Source organism: Pogona vitticeps, chromosome 1 (genome assembly GCF_051106095.1).
Source record: "Pogona vitticeps strain Pit_001003342236 chromosome 1, PviZW2.1, whole genome shotgun sequence".
Taxonomy (NCBI): domain Eukaryota; kingdom Metazoa; phylum Chordata; class Lepidosauria; order Squamata; family Agamidae; genus Pogona; species Pogona vitticeps.
In genome coordinates, this window is record NC_135783.1 from 106,427,368 (window position 1) to 106,448,281 (window position 20,914).

General features: G+C 41.6%; 2 long non-coding RNA genes across 7 annotated transcripts in view; one reads left to right on the forward strand and one right to left on the reverse strand.

Annotated features, from left to right (window-relative positions):
- The window catches only part of LOC140706879 (uncharacterized), a 233,181-nt gene that overhangs the window by 164,300 nt on the left and 47,967 nt on the right, over positions 1 to 20,914 (reverse strand). For 4 of the 6 annotated variants that reach the window (XR_013538712.1, XR_013538703.1, XR_013538702.1 and 1 more), the window contains one exon: positions 13,945 to 20,186. The exons of the other annotated variants lie outside the window; for them this stretch is intronic. This is a non-coding gene — a long non-coding RNA (uncharacterized LOC140706879). Of the gene's footprint in view, positions 1 to 13,944; positions 20,187 to 20,914 lie in introns of those variants that run through there. 6 annotated transcript variants of the gene reach the window in all.
- On the forward strand, positions 875 to 17,644 carry LOC144584451 (uncharacterized). Its single transcript, XR_013538713.1, has 5 exons — positions 875 to 974; positions 4,508 to 4,598; positions 7,072 to 7,117; positions 8,526 to 14,514; positions 17,525 to 17,644. It is a non-coding gene; the product is annotated as an uncharacterized LOC144584451 (long non-coding RNA).

Genomic DNA, 20,914 nt, shown 5'->3' on the forward strand with positions numbered 1-20,914 from the left:
TTTGAATGATGCCTGACTCTGATAGGGTCCTCAGATCTCAGGTGCTACGAGAGAGCACTGTCTAAAGAAAACAGCTTCCTGAAGCAACCAGGCTGGTCAGGTGGTGCAAGAAGAAAGAGGAAGTTGTAACAGCTGCTGCTGCTCCATCTTGTTGTCTTCACCTGTTGTTGGCATATAGAGGTGGTGTCCTCTCCTTAATGCCACCACGGTCTCTTTCTTTTTCTTCCTATTTCTGCTCCCAACACCTTTGCTAAGATTGCAGCTGCTGCCATTGTCTCAGCCATCTCTTTCTATGTTAAGCAGGGGAGTTCCATCCCCTCCACCAGAGTTTTTGCAAGTGTGGTTATGCGTGGTGGGAGTGGCATGGCCCTTACACAATGAGGGGATGACCCTTTCCTTCCCATTCAGAGGGCAGAAAACCTTGCATCACCACTGCAGGCTTTGTCTCTTCTTTCTCTTTATGGGTTTAAAAACAGTGTACAATTATTTTCTTTCTCTTCCCCCTCCCACTGTCTCTTTCACTTCTCCTTTAAAGGGTCGCTCCACAAGGCACAGAGCTGCCTGGGCAGGGCTCCCTTGCCCAGCTGTTCGGAGAGAGAAGATGCAGGGTGCCTGTGTTGTATCAGGTGAGCAGGCTGGGCACACAAAAACCTTTAAGAAGGCTGCCCAGCCCTGCATCGCCTTTCCTGTCAGGGCTGGCATTGAGGAGGGAAGACAGCGCTGTGGATTGAAGCAGAAAGAAAGAAAGAAAGAAAGAAAGAAAGAAAGAAAGAAAGAAAGAAAGAAAGAAAGAAAGAAAGAAAGAAAGAAAGAAAGAAAGAAAGAAAGAAAGAAAGAAAGAAAGAAAGAAAGAACAGATTCTTTCAAGTTGGACTGGAAAGGCATTGAGGGTGGTAGAGAGCCTTTGCAGGCTCCGTCTTGTTGATTTAAGCAAGCAAGCAAGCAAGCAAGCAAGCAAGCAAGCAAGCAAGCAAGTAAGTAAGTAAGTAAGTAAGTAAGTAAGTAAATAAATAAATAAATAAATAAATAAATAAATAAATAAATAAATAATGGACAAATAAGAAATTAAGTTTAAAAAGAAAAAGAAAGGGAAGGGAAGGGGGAAAGATGCAGCACCCCCAAGTGGGCGGGAAGAGGGAGGTCCACTCCTTTCTTAGTGCTTTAGTTTAAAGGAGGGGAATTTTGAAAAGCAATGGGTGAGACACATAAATAAGATGTTTTTAAAAGGGGGGGAAAGGAAAGAGGGAAACCAAGGGATTTGGTTAATTTAATAACAACAACACCAACAACAATAACAACAACAACAATCATAATCATAATCATATGACTATAGGTAAATAAATAAAAATAAAGAAACAAATAAATTGTTACAGATAATTCGTATTTGGAGTATTTTCCTGATGATATAATTGGGGTATTTTCATGACCTTGTCCATAGCCTACTACCCAGTTAGGGTGCTGAGTACAGCCTCCCTTTCCCTATTTGGGTGTTAAGACCCATGGAGAGCATTTTTTACTTGAGTTTGGGGGATAGCCCAGTGCCTGAATAGGATAAGCAATATGGCCCCTAAAAAAGGGCAAGGAGGAAAAAAGAGGAAGCAAACGGTTAAGCGCAAGACTACCCGACACACCCCTCCAGTGATTTCTTCATCTGATGAAGAGGAATGGCCAGATTATCGGTCCATGTGTGAAAAGCTCAGCATCCTGGAAAGAGAAAGGTGCAAGCAAGAGGGGCTGAAGGTTCTCTGGCAGTTAGGAAGTTGCGTAGGGAATCCAAAGCACAGAAGTTAGCAGAACTCAAGAGGATAGGTGACAATACGTTGTCTCGTATTACAGTTCTAGAAGGAGAAAGAACCAGCCCTTCTGGTGTGTCTACTGTGGCAACCACTCCATCAATGCAGCAAAGACAACCCCAGTAGTATTTGGGATGGCTTCTGCTGGCATCGGCTAGCACACAGACCCAGGCAAGCATGGAGGCGGCAGAGATACCTACCATAGAGCAGTCATCGATGGAGCAGTGAGATGGGGGTGAAGGAACTAGCATTGGCCAGACAGAGCACAGGGGGGCTTGCCAGGCCAGCCTACCAGTAGCAGTGCCAGGTGGTCAATGCCAGGTGAGGTGATCACCACGTTGGGCACGACTCAAATTGCTAGTGTTTGGCCGCGGGGCACCGGGAGCCAGTCAGTGCTGGTCCTTACGGCCTCACATCAGCAGGTGACACAGTTTGGGGTGCAAACAGCACTAAGGGCCTCAGAGAATTTAGCGGTATATCAGGCCAATATGAGCATGGGAGTGGGAATGGCATCTGCACAGACAACAGTTATGGACACTGGGTATAACTCAGTAGCTAGGTGTGCCCTGCCAGAAGGCGACCAGTCTCTACCACTGGGGGACCATCTTTTGCTGGCTCCTGTGGAAAAAAATCAAAAAGGTAGGTGTTGACTTATTTGAGCTGTTGAACAGAGAAGTGGAAGAAAAGAAGAAGAATAAAGAGGAGGAGAGGGATATAGAGAAAGTGCAGCATTGCAAGCCAGATAGATGCTGGGCAAATTGGTTACCAGGGTTTTTTATTTATGCAGGAACGGTGATCCGGGCCCACCCGGAGAGAGCTCTCTCCTTAATTCAATACATGGACTTCATATATAGGGCTTATGTAGATTTCCCTGGGCATGCATGGTTGCTTTATGATGAGGGGTTCCTTATGCACACAGTGCTTTGCCCTGGCTTGCACTAGGTCCTAAAAACCTCTCTCTTACCTATATCTAGTGTTACCAAGCATATAAGATGTTTGCTATCCCAACAAAGGCATTTTTTCTTGATACTGTCTGAACCTGCAGTACCTAAGACCAGCCTGCAGGGGATGCATGGAAGAGTGAGAGACAGAGAAGGAATGCCTGAGTCTTAAGGGTAAAAAGAGCAGAGTAGATAAAAAGCAATTTTGTTCGTTCGTTCATTTGTTGGTTGGTTTGTTCAATTTTTATGCTGCTCAACTTCCTAATGGTTGCTTTGGGCAGTTCACAACACATTAAGATATAGGCATAGTATAACAAAGTGCTCCAACTTAAATTAATTAAATTAAATAACAAGGATTTGAACAGCTAAATATATATATATTCAAATCCTTGTTATTTAATTTATTTAATTTAATTTGGAGCACTTTGTTATACTATGCCTATATCTACATACATACATACATACATACATACATACATACATACATACATACATACATACATACATACATACATACATACATACATACATACACACACACACACACACACATACACATACATATACATATACATATATACATGCATATATACATATATATGCATACATACATATATAATGTATGTATATATACAGTGGTGCCTCGCATAGCGAGCACCTCGCTATGCGATGAAACCGCATAGCGAGGGGTTGCGGGCCATTGCCGGAGCGTTCGCTCAGCGATGGCCCCTATGGGCTTTTTTCGCTATGCGATGATCACGTGGACGCGATCAAAGCATAGCGAACAGCTGATCGGCGGTTCCAAAATGGCCGCCGCTAAAACAAAATGGTGACCGCTGTTTTGCCTCGCTAACGAGGCATCCAAAATGGCCACCGCAATGGAGGAACCTCGCAGAACGGTGAGTTTTAAGCCCATAGGAACGTATTAAATCAGTTTTAATACGTTCCTATGGGCTTTTTAAATTCACTTAGCGATGTTTCACTGGGCGAGGGTTAATCCAGAACGGATTAACCTCGCTAAGTGAGGCACCACTGTATATACACACACACTGTATATATACTGTATATATACTGTATATACACACATATATACATATATATATATACACACACACACATATATACATACATATATATACACATATATACATATACACATATATACATACACACACACACACACACACACACACATTTCAAACAGACAGCAATAATTTAGCCTTCTTGTGACTTCAAGAAAGTGGAGAGAGCCATCAGTAAAGGTACAGCTCCACGGAGGGTAAAGGAAAGGGGCTTATCAGTCGCTTTCCTGGTGCTGTTTGGCCCTCCACAGTGCTAGCCGTTTCTTTCTTTTTTGATCCAAGTGGAAACCTTACTTGGAGGTAGCCAAACTCCACTCCTGAGAAGGTACATATCTACAATAGAGCACACTGAATGGTGTTTAAAGCCTGCCATGTTCCTGAGAAATAATGGCACTATATAATTCAGCCCAGCTCACACACCAGGTCACAGCTATTTGTATTTCCCCATTGGTGGGAATATTTGTTTGTTCCCAGTGCGATCTTGAAATACAGAAATAATGCACCTGTTTGAGCATCAGGTTGGAATGTTTCCTGAGGAGCACAGGGCACAACAGACACCCATTTGTGCACCCTTGTTCAGACACAGACCAGATTGAGAGTTGCATATTCTCAGCCGATTCTATTGTATATATTATGCATCCTTCTTCCATGCCATCCCAGTTTTTGCCTCTTCCATTTTTTGCTTTGACAGGCAATCAACAATGTATATAGATTAAAGAAGGGGGATATGCCCAAACTCTCACCTTTTGACTTCAAACTTCTGGGCATCTTCCTGGTGAATGGTATGTATTTGCCTGTTTTTATAATATACAAACATATCTCTATCCTAAATAAATCAGTAGTTTAGTTGAAGAAAGCAAGGATTAGTTTACCTTTAATGTCGGCCCTAGAAAAAGAATCACAAAGGGCTAGTAAAGATTACTATATTTAATATATTTTCCCTTTGGTGTCAATTATTTCAAATCCAGGTTTCAGTTATTTCTATTAAAGTGTGGTAGTTATTGAGACCATGAATACCCTTACAGAGATCAAAGACTATGGTAAGATTGATGTGTGCTCAAGAAATAAATTCTTTTCTTTTCATTTCTTCTTTGCCGGCCCTTGAAGTAGAAGTCAGCAGAGCCCACTGTTGGAATGAAATGTGATTCATCTCCCCCCCCCCACTCCCTTTTTGAACTATTTGGATTTTTATTTTAGAGTTAAACCTTGGCAGGACAGAAAAAACTCTGCCAAAAAGCTACATGCACTCTATATGCCATCCCTGTTTGCTCAGCAGTAAGTCCCATGAAATTAAATAGGGCTTACTCTCAAGAAACTCCACATAGGACTGTGACATCAGAGTAACATAAAGGAAAAGAGCTTGAATTGGCATCCGTCCTCGTTTTTAAACAAACAATCGCCATGGAAGGACATACTGAAATATTGCCTGCAGTATTATAACATAGATAAAAGAATTTGCTTACTCCATTATCCTAAACGTGTATGTTTGGGGATATTCCCCGTTGATTGCAATGGAATTTGCTTCAGTAAAGTTCATACAGAAATGGGGAATGTAAATAGAGCACACTTTTGAAATCTTACTACTAGTGTAATTTCTAACATGCAAACACAAGGATATTACCAATAATCTTTAGGTTCAAAGCATAAATCAGCACTGCAACCAAATCAATACCTTTCTGTGAGGCAGGAATTTGATATGCTTAGCCTCAAAGAAAACTGCTGGATAGCTCGGTGCCTTAGATTTCCAGCTGTGGAGCCAGAGATTGGGAGTTTGATTCCCCCACTGTGCCTTCTTGAGAGGGGCTGGACTTGATGATCCATAGGGTCCCTTCCAGCTCTGCAGTTCGAAGGTTATTATTAATAAACTGAGAGGTGATATGACAGCCATCTTCAAATATCTGAAGGACACTCACATGGAAGATACAGCAAGTTTGTTTTCTACAGCTCCAAGTAGAGCCCATAGCAATCGTTCCAAATTATAAAAAAGAGAGAACCCAACTAAACATTAGAAAGCATTTCCTAACCTTAAGAGTTCTTTGACAATGTGGACGGCTGTCCTTCGTAGGTGGTTTTAAAATAGGATTTGATTGACCACCTGTCAAGGGTAGAGATGGGAATGGATTAAAAAAGGAATAATCAAATTCATTCAAAAATTGCTAATTTGTCAATTCATTTTCATATGTATCAATGCCCCTCAATGAATATGAATCAACAAATGTTCAGCTATTTTTGATTTGTTAATTCATTTCACTATAAAATGCCCCCCAGGCACCTAGAGACACCACAATTGCAAGGAAGCATCCTCTGATTTATTTATTTTTTATTTATTTATTTTATTTATATCCCGCCTATCTAATCAATTAAGACCACTCTAGGTGGCTTACAACAACAAAAAACAACAACAATGTAATTAAAAGCAATTTTACATAAGGGAAAACTTTCAGCAAGATGGGACAGACAGTAGGGAGTGGAGAGAGAGGGAAGATCAGGAATTGACTAAGGGGAAGGCCTGCCGAAACATCAGTGTTTTTAGTTGATTTTTAAAAATGCCCAGCGAGGGAGCCGCGCGAATATCAGGAGGTAGGTTATTTCAGAGGCGAGGAGCCACCGCCGAGAAGGCCCGATTTCTTGTCTTTTCTTTATGGGCCTCCCTCGGCATTAGGCTCCTCAGCCTCAGTTCCTGGCTCATGCGGGTGACACGGGTAGATCTTGGTGGGAGTAGGCGTTCTGCCAAGTATCAAGGCCCTAAACTGTTTAGGGCTTTATAAGTAAGCATCAACACTTTAAAGTCGATGCGGGAGCAGATGGGCAGCCAATGCAATGCGGCCAAAGTGGGTGTGATGTGTTGGAATTTCCTCACACCACTAAGAAGTCTGGCTGCCGCATTCTGCACCACCTGTAGTTTCCGCAGCAGCCTCAAAGACAGCCCCATGTAGAGCACGTTACAGTGGTCTAATCTTGAGATTACGAGCGCATGTACCAAGGTGGTGAGCGCCCCCACCTCAAGGTAGGGCCGCAGCTGGGCTATCTGCCTGAGAATAAAAAAGGCGGTTCGGACCACCGACGCCACCTGGAATTCCATGGTGAGCGCCGGGTCCAGATGGATCCCCAGACCGCGGGCCCCATCCTTGGTGGGGAGGGTCACCCCCCGAAAGAAAGGGAGTTTCCCAAGCCGCCAACTGTGGGGGCGCCCACCCTTAGTACCTCCGTCTTGTCCGGGTTCAGCCTAAACCCGTTCTCCTGCATCAATTGCAGTACCGACCCCAGACAGCGCTGAAGGGACAGAACGGCATCTCCTGCGGTAAGTGATTCTCTACAATCCCTCCATGATTGGTGAAGGTTGGGTTTCAGATGTCCCAGTTATACACCCACAAAGAGGAACACCCCAGACAAGTTCCCTCCAGGCACCCAGAGACATCAAAATCATAGAGTAGCTTCTACTGACTCTCTTCTACAATCCCTCCAAGTTTTGTGAAGATTGGGTTTTCCCAAGCCAGCTGCTAGAGGGCACTTTCTTGGGGGCACTTTCTTGGCACCCCCTTTCTTCATGGACATCAAAACCACAAATTTCACCGAACTTGGAAAGATGGTAGGGAAGAGTCAGCAGAAGCTACTCTGTGATTTTGGTGTCTCTAGGTGCCTGGGGCCTTTTTATACGGTTTTAAAGTAAAAAAAACAAATTGACAAATAAATTTGTTGACTCATCAAAAAAAATAATTTGTGATTTGTGATTCAAATCACAAATAGAGATGGGCACAAATTAAAAAACAAATCATCAAACTCATTCAAAAATCACTAATTTATCAGTTAATATTTGTACAAATCAATGCCCCAATAAATATGAACTCATGAATTTTAGTGTTTTAAATTCATTGATTCATTGGGCTATAAAATGTCCCCCATGCTCCAAGAGAAACCAAACTTACAGAGAAGCTTCCCTTGACTCTCCTCTACAATCCCTCCAAGTTTGGTGAAGAGGTTTGGTTTCCCTGAATTAGCTGATAAATTGCACTTTCTGTGGGGGGGGCACTTCGTGGGTTTATAACTTGGAAGTCTGAAATCCAATCTTCACCAAACTTGGAAAGACTGTAGAGGAGAGTCGATAGAAGCTCCAATAAGATTTTAGTGTCTTTAGGTGCCTTTCCTGGGTGGCTCTCCTTGTGGATGTATAACCTTAAAGGTAAAGGTAAAGGTTCCCCTTGACAATTTTTTTTTTGTCCAGTCGTGTTCAACTCTAGGGGGTGGTGCTCATCCCTGTTTCCAAGCCATAGAGCCAGCATTTGTCCGACAATATTTCCATGGTCACATGGCCAGTGCGACTTAGACACGGACGCTGTTACCTTCCCACCAAGGTGGTCCCTATTTATCTACTTGCATTTGCATGCTTTAGAACCGCTAGATTGGCGGGAGCTGGGACAAGTGACGGGCACTCACTCCATCACGTGGATTCTATCTTACGACTGCTGGTCTTCTGACCCTGCAGCACAGGCTTCTGCGGTTTAGCCTGCAGCGCCACCACGCCCCTGGTGAACCTTGATGAACCACAAATCAAAATGATTGTTCTGCTTCATGCCCATCTCTGATCAGGGGTGCTTCAGCTGCAGATTTTCTGCTTCATCAGGGCGTTAGACTCAACTCTATAATTCTCTGACTCTATTATCTTTAGTATATTAATTGCCTCTGGGTACCTTATTTTCTACTTTTCACAGAAGCTGAGACCTAATTCTCCCATGGTTGAAAAAATTAAGAACCAAAAGTTCGTTGTGGTCTGGACAAAAATATTCAGGTGAAGCCTGCCCCCAAACCTTGGGCCACCTCTTTGAGGTACAGTTGCCCACAAATTATATTCAGTAAAGATTGATAAAATAAACAGTATTGCCTGACATGCAGTATAATGGTTCCCCTACTATTTCTGTGCTAACGTGTGGAAAAAATTGAGAATGCTTTTGTTTTATTTTTTAAAAAGGCCCTTCAGTAATTATTGCATTGCTTTGTAATAGTGCAACATGATTTATAAGGAATTACTTGAAGAGGGAATACAGTACATCCTTATTGTTAAAGATGTAAGGCCATGGCAAAGATATGGTGAAATACAGAAGCTGAGTGAGGTGGGAGGAAAGTAGCACAAGCTTAAAAGGGCTAGAAACAAACATGCTGACAGAAGTGAAGTTGCTGAGATAAAAGGAAGAGTACGTGCAGTGGTACAAGTGTGAAATAGTGTATTTAGATTGCTTATCAGTGGATACTCTCCCTCCTCTACCATATCAGTTGTTTTAAATGGGTGATGATTGTGAACAAAATAGTGAATATCTTTATTTCTGACTCAAAGTGTTCTGCCTCTTTAAGGAAACACAAGATATTCATATTCTCTGTTCCCTGGTAAACACTTTGGTTGGCATGCCTTATGCAATATCTCTGGAGCTTCACATAGTATACAAAGTCATAATGACAGGAACTTTAACCTTCAGCTAAGAATCCAGTGTGAATGGATATAATGAAGCAGTTACAGGCACAAAATGTTCCAGAAGGCAATTCATCATGATACTGCTGAAGTTTTCTGAGAGGTCACAGCTGAAAAGTGTCATGGAAGAAGTGTGTGGTCTGCAGGGATTTGAAAGACAACCAAGAGGTCACCTGAGAACAGAAAGGACAAAGCAAACTCACCTTGCCTCATACAAATTCACCTTGTGAACATATCACAAGGAGTGTTGAGGGAGGCCTGGAAGATTTTAGATGACTGGTTTTAATTTTTTCCCCTCTGTCTTAAAAGATTTTTACTCAGGAATTATGAGTGATTTAGAATCTCAAAATATTTCAGTGCAGCTTTCAGATAAGAGAAAATATGAATTATTTAAAAGCATTCATAGTTTTTTCTTAATCCTTAAACTTATCTTCATACTAAATCTTAGTGAACGTTCTCAGAGAAAAGCTATTCAACCTGTTATATGGTTGCAGTTCTTTCTCTCCCCCTCCCCACAGAATACAGTTTTCCTGGGTGTCTCAATGGGCCATTTTATAATGACCTCTTTTTTTGTTCTTCAAACCAAAGTACATACATAGCTCATATTTTAATAACATTTCCCAACAGCACTGGCATCATAATCAAACTCATTGCCCTATTACTGCAGGCTAAGCCACTCAGAAAGGCCACTTAAACTCTAATATTTTAGAAGAGACTAGCACAGTATTATGAAATCACTGGCCCCAGTTCTCCTGTTTGGGCATCCAGTCCTAATCAACATGGCTTCAGTGTCCCCCTGAGGAAAAATGAAGTGTAGAGATAAAAATAGATACTCCATTCCATTTTTTCAAACTATACAGAAACCATGGAAATAGAGTTTATAAGCCATACTGGGCCCCAGTATGATGGTCATTAGTGCAGTTTATTAAAATTTCCAGAGCACCGTTTCTGAATTGCATGAAAAAAATCATGCAAATTGCATGGTAAGCTACATGTTTAATTATATTTTTAAATGAGCATTTGAAAAGCTTCTATAACTATTGGGGCTAAAATGATTACTAAGTTGCTTGGCTTACATGACAGTCTTCTGATAGACTGAAATATCAGTTCTATGCATCAAGCTTCCCTGTCTAGCCTGGTGTCCTTCAAATGCATTAGGTTTCATCTCCAGCTCACCAGATTAACTGAGGCTCATGGAAGTTGAATGATCATCAAAATTCTGAATAGCCTTTTATCGGACTGCATAGCAAGAAGCTGCTAAAATGATTTACGTATGATTTCAGTGGGTCTGCTGAAGCATGTCTCTGGATACAATTGAAAGTATGTTTTGCAAAATGGTTGGTTGGTTGGTTGGTTGGTTGGTTGGTTGGTTGGTTGGTTGGTTGGTTGGTTGGTTGGTTGGTTGGTTGGTTGGTTGGTTGGTTGGTTGGAGTTGTACCCAAACCATCTAGTGACACGTCACTGCTCTGGGCAGCTACAAAATGTAACATAAATCAACAATTTAAGTAAAACAAAACACACAAACCAAACCCACACTAAAATCCCCAATCTAACAGGCATCCCTAGATCACAAGATGGCAACAAGAACAGCCAGATCAAACACTAGAGAGTAAACAAAACCCCAGAGGGTGACATCAAATTTCATTATGAATAAAATTGAAAAGGGGTAGGGTTCCCAACTGAGATCTGTTTTTTGAACAGAGATATGTTCAAAAAAAATTGGAGATATTAAAGGAACATTTTGTGCAAAGATGGACATGATAAAGGACAAAAATGGTAGGGACCTCACAGAAGCAGAAGACATCAAGAAGAGGTGGCAAGAATACACAGAAGAATTATACCAGAAAGATCTATATGTCCTGAACAACCCACATAGTGTGGTTGCTGACCTTGAGCCAGACAGAGTGAAGTCAAGTGGGCCTTAGAAAGCATGGCTAAGAACAAGACCAGTGGAGGTGATGGCATTCCAGTTGAACTATTTAAAATCTTAAAAGATGATGCTGTTAATGTCAGCAAGTTTGGAAAACTCAGCAGGGGCCAGAGGATTGGAAAAGATCAGTCTACATCCTAATCTCAAAGAGGGGCAGTGCCAAAGAATGTTCCAACTACCATACAATTGCACTCATTTCACACACTAGCAAAGTTATGCTCCAAATCCTACAAGATAGGCTTCAGCAGTATGTGAACCGAAAACTCCCAGAAGTACAAGCTGGACTTCGAAGGAGCAGAGGAATGCGAGACCAAGTTGCTAACATGCGCTGGATTATGGAGAAAGCCAGACAGTTCCAGAAAAAAACATCTACTTCTGCTTCATTGACTACACAAAGGCCTTTGACTGTGTGGACCACAGCAAACTGTGGCAAGTTCTTAAAGAAATGGGAGTGCCTGACCTTATCTATCTCCTGAGAAATCTATATGTGGGACAGGAAGCAACAGTTAGAATTGGATATGGAACAACTGATTGGTTCAAAATTGGGAAAGGAGTACGACAAGGCTGCATATTGTCCCCCAGCTTATTTAACATATGCAGAATACATCATGCGAAAGGTTGGACTGGAGGAATCCCAAGCCAAAATTAAGATTGCCAGAAGAAATATCAGCAACCTCAGATATGCAGATGATACCACTCTGATGGCAGAAAGTGAGGAGGAATTAAAGAACCTCTTAATGAGGGTGAAAGAGGAGAGTGCAAAAATGGTCTGAAGCTCAACATCAAAAAAACTAAGATCATGGCCACTGGTCCCATCACCTCCTGGCAAATAGAAGGGGAAGATATGGAGGCAGTGACAGATTTCACCTTCTTGGGCTCCATGATCACTGCAGATGGTGACAGCAGCCATGAAATTAAAAGATGCCTGCTTCTTGGGAGGAAAGCGATGACAAGCCTAAATAGCATCTTAAAAACCAGAGACATCACCTTGCCGACAAAGGTCCGCGTAGTCAAAGCTATGGTTTTTCCAGTAGCGATGTATGGAAGTGAGAGCTGGATCATAAAGAAGGCTCACCACCGAAGAATTGATGCTTTTGAATTGTGGTGCTGGAGGAGACTCTTGAGAGTCCCCTGGACTGCAAAGAGAACAAACCTATCCATTTTGAAGGAAATCAACCCTGAGTGTTCACTGGAAGGACAGATCTTGAAGCTGGCCATCTGATGAGAAGAGAATACTCCCTGGAAAAGACCCTGATGTTGGGAAAGTGTGAAGGCAAGAGGAGAAGGGGACGACAGAGGACGAGATGGGTGGACAATGTCACCGAAGCTACCAACATGAATTTGACCAAACTCCAGGAGGCAGTGGAAGACAGGAGGGCCTGGCGTGTTCTGGTCCATGGGGGTCACGAAGAGTCAGACACGACTTAATGACTAAACAACAAAAAAGGTTCCCAAAGGCCTGAGTAAAGACCCAGGTTTTAACTTGCTTCCTAAAGCTCAGGAAGGAGGGGTTCAAACATATTACTTATATGTATTATATGTATTACATATTACTTATATGTAATACAGATTTCTCGGAAGACGGCTGAGATTCATAAGGGTGGCAATGAAGAAATTTTAAAATGTCATCAAGTGTAAGGAGGTGTCACTGGAGACGAAAGGTAAGATCATCCACACTCTTGTATTTCTGACATCATTTTTGGGTGTGAAAACTGGACAGTGAAAAAAAGCTGACATTTCAAAAAATGTTTGAAATATGAAGCTGGAGGAGAGCTATGTAGATACCTTGGATTGCCAGAAAGACAAACCAGTGGGTCCTAAAGCATATCAAGCCTATCTCTGGAGGCTAAAAGGATGAAATGGAGCCTTTCATACTTTGGGAACATCATGAGAAGACAATATTGTATGGAAAAGAAATGATGCTTGGAAAGGGTGAAGGCAGCAGGAAAAGAGGAAAATCAAAAATGAGATGGATTGACTCCATCAAGGAATCCAAAGGCTTGAATTTTATAAGGAGGGCTGCTGAGAACAGGACTTTTCGAAGGTCATTCATTCCATAATAAATGCCATTAGTCAGAGGCAACTTGACAGTACACAACAGCAGCATCAGCAACAACAACATTGAGTTAATTAATGCAAAATCCTAGCTATTTATGAATCAGCATAATTTAGTTCAATGGGACCCTTTTCTGAGTAGATTGGTGAAGATTTTACAACTGATCTGTTGCTGTGAGGGAAATGGCATTTTTCACTATTGGGAGAAGTATTTTGATGGAAAATTGGTTTAGAAATTTTATGTTGGAAAGAGACAAAAACGCATATCAATTACTTTAAGTATAGGTTAAAATGTATACTGTCAAGCACAAACTAATCTTGTCACTTAAGACTTCTCTGTCATTGATCACTGCCTTCCAACCACAAATACATACAGGTAAAACTATCACTTTGTAACAGCTCTTCATTCATCTCTTTTCCGAAGTTTGTGCCAGTCAAGTGGTGGTTTCAATGAGAGTGTGGAGTGTTGTAAGAACTGGTCCAAACATGTAGTTTCAGTAAGTGTCATTCCTTATGGTAGAAGCTTGCTGTCCAATTTCAGCATTTCTTCTATAATCCTCACATAAACTAAATATTTTGCAGTCTTTTTGCTGCCCAATACTTAATCTCTTCAAATTAACACATACAAACACAAATAGAGAGTACATCAAGAACAAAGAACAGAAAGCCCAAACTATTAATGTTATGGCTTCAAAAATGATGGATGTTTATTTCCTTTGTCCTTACAAGCTGAATCTGGATATCCATTTTTTAAAAATGTGAAGTTCTATACAAATTTAATTCTGGCTGCTAAACCTGGTAGAACACCATGGCCCTTGGCTCTTCCTGTGTTTTCAAAGAAGCCACTCCTGAAGGCCCTCTTGTGCTCACTACTTACAAAATATGTTTATGACACCCGAGTCTGGTTATCAACAACAGCAAGTCACCAATGGATGGAGGAAGTAAATCAGTGTACATGCTGTGGGAAACATATATATGCAACCAAATGGTGGTTAGATGAGGACATAATTTGTTCATTTCATTTATCCCTGCTATATCCCACCTTTTCTCCAGTCACCTGAGTACAATACAACCTCAGTCTCTTCTTTATCATGTATCTTCCTAACTGTCTTGTAAATTAATTCAGGCAAAAAGCATATGACTGGTCCAAGGTCACTGAAGGAACTTCATCTCTGAGCGGGGATGTGAACCGAACACATTAACTACTACACAACAGTGACTACCGTTGCTTGTTAAAACAGGCCATTTTTTGGTACGTTTCCCAATGTAGTCATTAGTGTAAATGCCTTTTGTGACTGAAATTGGTGGTAACAGCTGGGTTATGTTTTGTAATTAAATACATTAGACATACAAAAATGTGCACAGGAGTAGGCAAAATTAATTAGTTAAAACAGCCCTGTAACACTTTGACTAGACATCTCATTAATTAACTAAAGGGCATTTTTAAAGCACTAAAATGCTGATCTTACTCCATTTTGCATTAAATCTATTCACAGACACATTTGTCCCACAAATGTTAACATTTCTATTCTGAATATTGTCAGAACAGTACATTAATTCATACAACAAGTTTTTTGACAAGTAGCCACATTGTTAAATTTCCTACAAGAGTTTATGGTTGCCTTAAAATGCTACGCTTATTTAGCAAATCCTTTTGCCATTTTGCTTTCTTTTAAAGTGACCTAGTGACAATTGGACTTTGTGAAAGATAGTTACATAGGAGCAAGAGATTGCTGTCAGGGGAAAATAGATCTCATATGAACTGGCTCCTTTTTTCATTTTTGGTCTTTGCGTAGCAAGGGAATCAGAGCTTGGAAGTTATAAATTACAAATTAAATAGTTAGTTACTAGTGAATTCCTTTTCCACTTACAAAAGTATAGCTAAGTTATATTACAATTACAACTTAACAAGGGACTGGGCCTGCCCTGTTATTAGGCAGAGAGAGGAGTCATGTGCTGAAGATGCACCATTCTCACTTGAAGAGACTCTGGCTATGGTCACACCAGCAAAATGTTTCTGAGTTACTCCTTGTGAATTTTGACCCATTTTTGGGTTCAGAAGATGCAAGGCCATTACTGATTATTTTGCTCACCTCCATGCTATCTCCACATCAAATCCAGCATGCTGGGAGCTACTACTATATTTGTTCTGTGTTTCATTGCACAGTGCAACCAACATCCTATTGAGTGTGTGCTCCAAAATCTCTGGCATGCCTCTGTCTTACGCCTCTGGCATGCAGTCCCACCTCCCTCAACCTCTGTCATTCAACTCCCTTAATTTTGTTTTATTAATTTTCAAATGGGAATGTTGGTGTTTTGGTATACTTCTGTCAAATACAGAGCATCAGTCCCCCTACTGTCTTTTGACTGCCACTGCAGTGCATTGTGGCTTCTTTTCCACAAACATTAACAAAGCATAGAAATAGGAAGAAATGGCTCAGATCAGTATGTGGTCAGCAAGGGATTTTGCTGACACAGCGATGTACCCACACTTTTTTTAAAGGGCAGAGAAAGGCACAAGAAAAGGAAGGGGATATATCCTGCTTGAAGGGTGTAGACAAACATATCACATCTAATTCACCCCCCCCCCAAAAGGAGAACAGTTACAAATGTATGAATCACTATCACAGGATATATGCCAGGTGACCACAATGTGTAACTGTACAGGAAGCAGAAGACGCAAGAAAGAACAGGGGCATTTCCCTAGTGTGACTGTGGCCTCTGTTGCTCTGGAGAGACAGTTCTGTCCAAAATACCAGTCTAAGGCAACCTTAGAATTTGGCATTTTAGTAAGATAACCTGGAAAATCTCTTTCTTGATTTGGAATAATATCTCCAAGTCTCAATGTAAGTCCTGAAATATGGATCTTTCAGACTCTGCAATGGTTTGTATTTGACTTAGCAAAGTAATAATAACATGAATTCCAGACAGGCAATTATTTTATACCTCCCTTATTTCAATTAGAAGAAGCAACAGTAAGGGTTTTTTTGTTTTGTTTTGTTTTGTTTTTTTGGTCAGTCTGAAATCTGTAGATATTGGCTGATTTTATTAAAAGAGTAGCAAGTAGAAATGAAAATGAGAAGTTCTCAGATAATGATCAAAATCCTGTTTGTAGGTCAAGTCAACGTGTAACTTTTCATCTGTTCCTCCTTGGTAAACCAAACACCACTGCCACAATTCTCATGGGCGCACATCAAGCCTGCATGCACATGCACCCCTAACAATCATGGAAGCAGCACTTTGTTTACCAAGGAGGAACAGACAGAAAATTATACTTTGGCTTTTGCTTCAATTCAGCCAATATTCACTCAAGTGGGCAAGAAATAACAATGTCCAGTCAGCTTCACCTCTAATCATAAGGGCTAATCCATCAATAATTTGTTTAACTCTTCCAGTGATTGGGAAAGTAAAGGATCTATTTTCTCAAATGTTAGATTTTTATTCACCTGAAACTGCTAGTTTAAACTTGCAGTCAGTACAGTGGTGCCCCGCTTGACGACGATAATCCGTTCCAGGAAAATCGCTGTTAAGTGAAATCGTTGTCAAGCAAAAAAAGAAAAAATCCCCATTGGAATGCATTGAAAAGTGGTTAATGCGTTCCAATGGGGAAATACCTCATCGTCCAGTGAAGATCGCCCATAGAGAACCATTGATCAGCTGTTTAAAATCGCTGTCTTCTGAAGCAGGGGTCCAGAAAACAGCCATTTTGCGAAGGGAGGGAAGCCATTTTACGAAGGAAAGCCATTTTGTGGAGCTGGAAAAAAAAATCATCATTTAGCAAACAAATGGTTCGCGAAGCAGGCTCCTAATCGACGACAACCGAAAAAACCCCCATTGAAACCATAATTTTGCGATTGCAATAGCGATCGCAAAAAACTCAGCGATTTCGACATCATGCGGGGTAAGCGTCTAGCGGGGCACCACTGTACTGAGAAATGTGGAACACTATTTAAAAAAACTAAACATGTTGGGTGTTATTTTCTGAAATTATGCATTCGTTCTATGGTTCCTTTTTTCATTAATTGGTAGTGCATGTGTAACTTGCTACTAACATGCCACTTTTTAGTTACTTTTTAGTACAGTATTAAAAAGAAATACTTCACAATAAAAATGCTCCCAGATGACCTCCCAATGAACAATGTTTTGGAAGGAATGAGTAAATATTATTTGATTCATTAAAAAGTTATCTTGTGAAAACAAATATAGCTTGCACTCTTTGATCCACAGAGTAACAGTATTACTTGTAATGCATTCCTTCCAAGTTCTGTGTAGCAGTGGTGTAAACCTCACTTCTCCAGATCAAAGGACAACTTTGTGCCAGCCCAGTTAGTGAAGACTGTAAGTATAAAACAGTACTTGTGTGTTTGGTAGGCACAGCATCAATGTTGAAGAAATACACCCTGGCAGTTCTTCAGTACTGTTTTATAATCTCCTTGGTTCTTTTTCCTCTGGATGAAGAGACTATATACACTTAGTTTTCAAATCCCAAACCTACAGAGAGAAATAGTCCTAAAAATTTCTTTCTTGCTCCCCCAAGCTATGCTATTTGAAACTTAAAGCAGCTTAAAATTGCTTGCTAGAGATGAGGGCAGGGATGGTGTTGATGATTTCTGCCTTGGAAAGCTTTTTGAGATAACGGTCGAGTTCAACTTTTGCTAAGCCTCCCTGTGAACTTTTTGGATATAATCTTTGTAAAGCTCAGGCTAAATCTCAGCTGTGAGCTAAACAGAAGGCTTCTTTAGCCATCTTCGTCCAGCTTCTTTTCCTTCCGAACGCTTTACATTTTAAGAAGTTCAAGCACTTCTCCTGAGTGGCTTGATAGAGGTTATCTGCCTGAGAGAAAGCGGTACTAACTAAACTCCTGCTCTTGTTTTGGGGAGGGGAATTAAAAGTAAGTCTGTCCACGAAGAGGATTAAGATGGATGTTATGTGAAGATTTTACATGAAAGACAATGCTTTCATTGGCTAAAATCCTACTGAGAAATCATGTCAGCACAATTGAGCATTACACAAGCAACTGGAAAATCCACATAGCCGCTGCGATCTTCACATAAAGTGGCTCCATCAGGAACGTCACACAGTTGTTCGTGCAAACTGAAAATAACGGAGGTCACAGAAATGTCAGTCCACAAGCAGACTCAGCCCCTGGATCAGCGCCAGGACACAAGTGGATGCAAGTGAACAGGGAAGTGAATAGGGAAGAGCCAGCTGAAATATATTTCAGCCACAGTCACTGTCATGAGCCATTGCCAGAGACCAGTCTTGCATTAGGCCCCCAGATGACAGGGAATTCATAAACAAGTGTTGCCCTATAGTGTTGCCATATAGACTCATAACTTCAGATAGACGATCCACTGTAGCTGTATTGTGCAGCATGGCACAGGATGGCTATCTCTGGAGGAACATGAGATCTGCCACTGGTCACTGCAAGACACACACACACAAAGCTTCATCAAACTAGACACACTTTCAGTCTTTTGACATGCTGTGGGACTGGCTAGGGCCCCCTGCTAGTGACAAGAGAGGGTTCTTTATCTCTCAGAAAATGCCAGCTGGATTCTCTACCCACAGCTCACCTGTGGACAGGGGTGTTGATGAGGGGGAGGCAAAGGACACCCTCACGATCACAGGTGTGGCCATGGCAGGATTCAGACTTTAAGGGGGAGAGGGAGACAGGAGAGGACTGGATGCCATAGACTGGGAGGCCTGGGAGGCCCAGGAGGTGCTGCTGTTGCCAATGAAGTCAAAGTCCACGGGCATGATCCTGAGACCAGCAGCTGGGTAGAGCTGCTAGTGCCACCATAGGAAGCCACCCTGGTCTGCTGGGACCAGGCAAGGCACTGAGAGGCTTGGAGCCTTGAGAATGAGCAATGGGCTCTCTGCTGTCAGAAGGAACAACAGGGGCAAACAACAGAAGCCCTGTGGCCAGCCTCCCCCTTGGACCTCATAATGGTCAGCATCCTGTTCCTCCCCACCCTCTGGCCCATTATGTGGGAGACACCAGCCAAGCCCACCTTGAGTTCAGACAGGCCACTTGGGAAGATTACCGTACCTATGGGCTGCCAGTGGGGATTCAGGGGGAGTGGCAGGAAGCCTTTGCTGCTGACCTCCAGGGAGACTTGGGGGGATCCCACAGCATCACTCCAACTGTGGTGACCCCATGGCTGGCCCCCCTGCGAGAGACCCTCGGACTGGTAGAGGAGGCTGGGCTCACCTCCCAATAAAGATTATATAGGGGCAAATCCCAAGGAGTGAGAGAGTGAAGTTAATTCCCTCATACCCATATTTACCTGTTAAATAAATGGCCCTTTAAAAGTTCCATGGCTCAATAAAAAGAGCCTGTTTCTCCAACTACATGTTGGTTTTATCATAGAAGGGGGCACGGGGGGTGCTCAAACATGCCCTGTGGTCAATTCTACTGAATCTTCTCTACGCAGCCATTTACTCCCTCTAGTACGGTGCATAACTGATTGTGGAACTGATTATGTACTGACAAATGAAGGCATAATCTCCCCAGGGAAAGTACACAGTTATGCTGGTCATTGTTTTTGCCTGTCCATTCTGAAACCAATGAACCCCATTTGCAATCAATCTGTATTTTTTCTACCCCAGTTCCAGCTGGTAGCTTTCTTTCTGGACAGGAAGCTTGGGTGGTGCTAGGCCTAGCCAAACCTCCAAACCTTTTGGCTGAGACCTTTCTCCACAGGTGAGCCACATTTAGATATCTCTAAGGTGCATGTCTGTCAGGCAGAACTCCTAGAATGGAGAATTATGGGATTTGTAATCAAAAAGTCCCATCTCTAGTGAACATTATTATTTTAATAGTCTTTTCTGTGGTGTTCTGTGAGTTCTTCAAAATTCTTTGCAATTCTCAGCCTCTTTATTCTCCCATTAACTTCACATTCAGTTCAGAAATGAAGATTTCTGGAAGGAAAAGCAAACGCAGATGCCTCACATGATGCTATTAAGTCCTTTGCATTTTGCTTTAAGACCTTTGGAAAAGGCCTACATTGTTACACTCCCTTAATAGGCAAAGCCAGTTAGAGCTCATGAATACATGAAATTGTCTTCTACTGAGTCAGACCATTGGTCCTCCTAAGCAAGAATTGTCCATTCTGACTAGCAGAGATCTTCAATATGTCTGCTGCTGAGTCCCTGCACCAGATGCTAGAACTCAAACCTGGGACCTTGTGCATAACAAAGCATATGCCTTACCACTAAAGTACGTTCCTTTCCTAACATGAATTCTTATCTACCTTCCAGGTTTGAAAAGCTTGCAACCATATTTCATATTATAGCCTGGTAATAGCAAGTTAACACAGGAATGACTCCAATGTACAAAGGTTACCCTGCCTGAAACCCTGAAATTACACTGAAATCAAGAATTTAATTGACTTTTCAGACCTACCCGGGAAGAAACTTGTACAGCCTTTCCTATAATTTCTATCCTGCTTGTCTACCACACTTTTTATAACCTTGCTTTAATGCACTTTTGAAAGGAATCAAGCTCAGAAAAATCCTAGGAAAATGTTTTACAGCACTACAGAGCTTCTGAATAAAACATACACCACCAGCTCTATTCCTTACAATACTCAAACTAACTTCAGTGGATTCAAATCCAGAACAATAGGAAGTCTTGTCTTTAATACTAG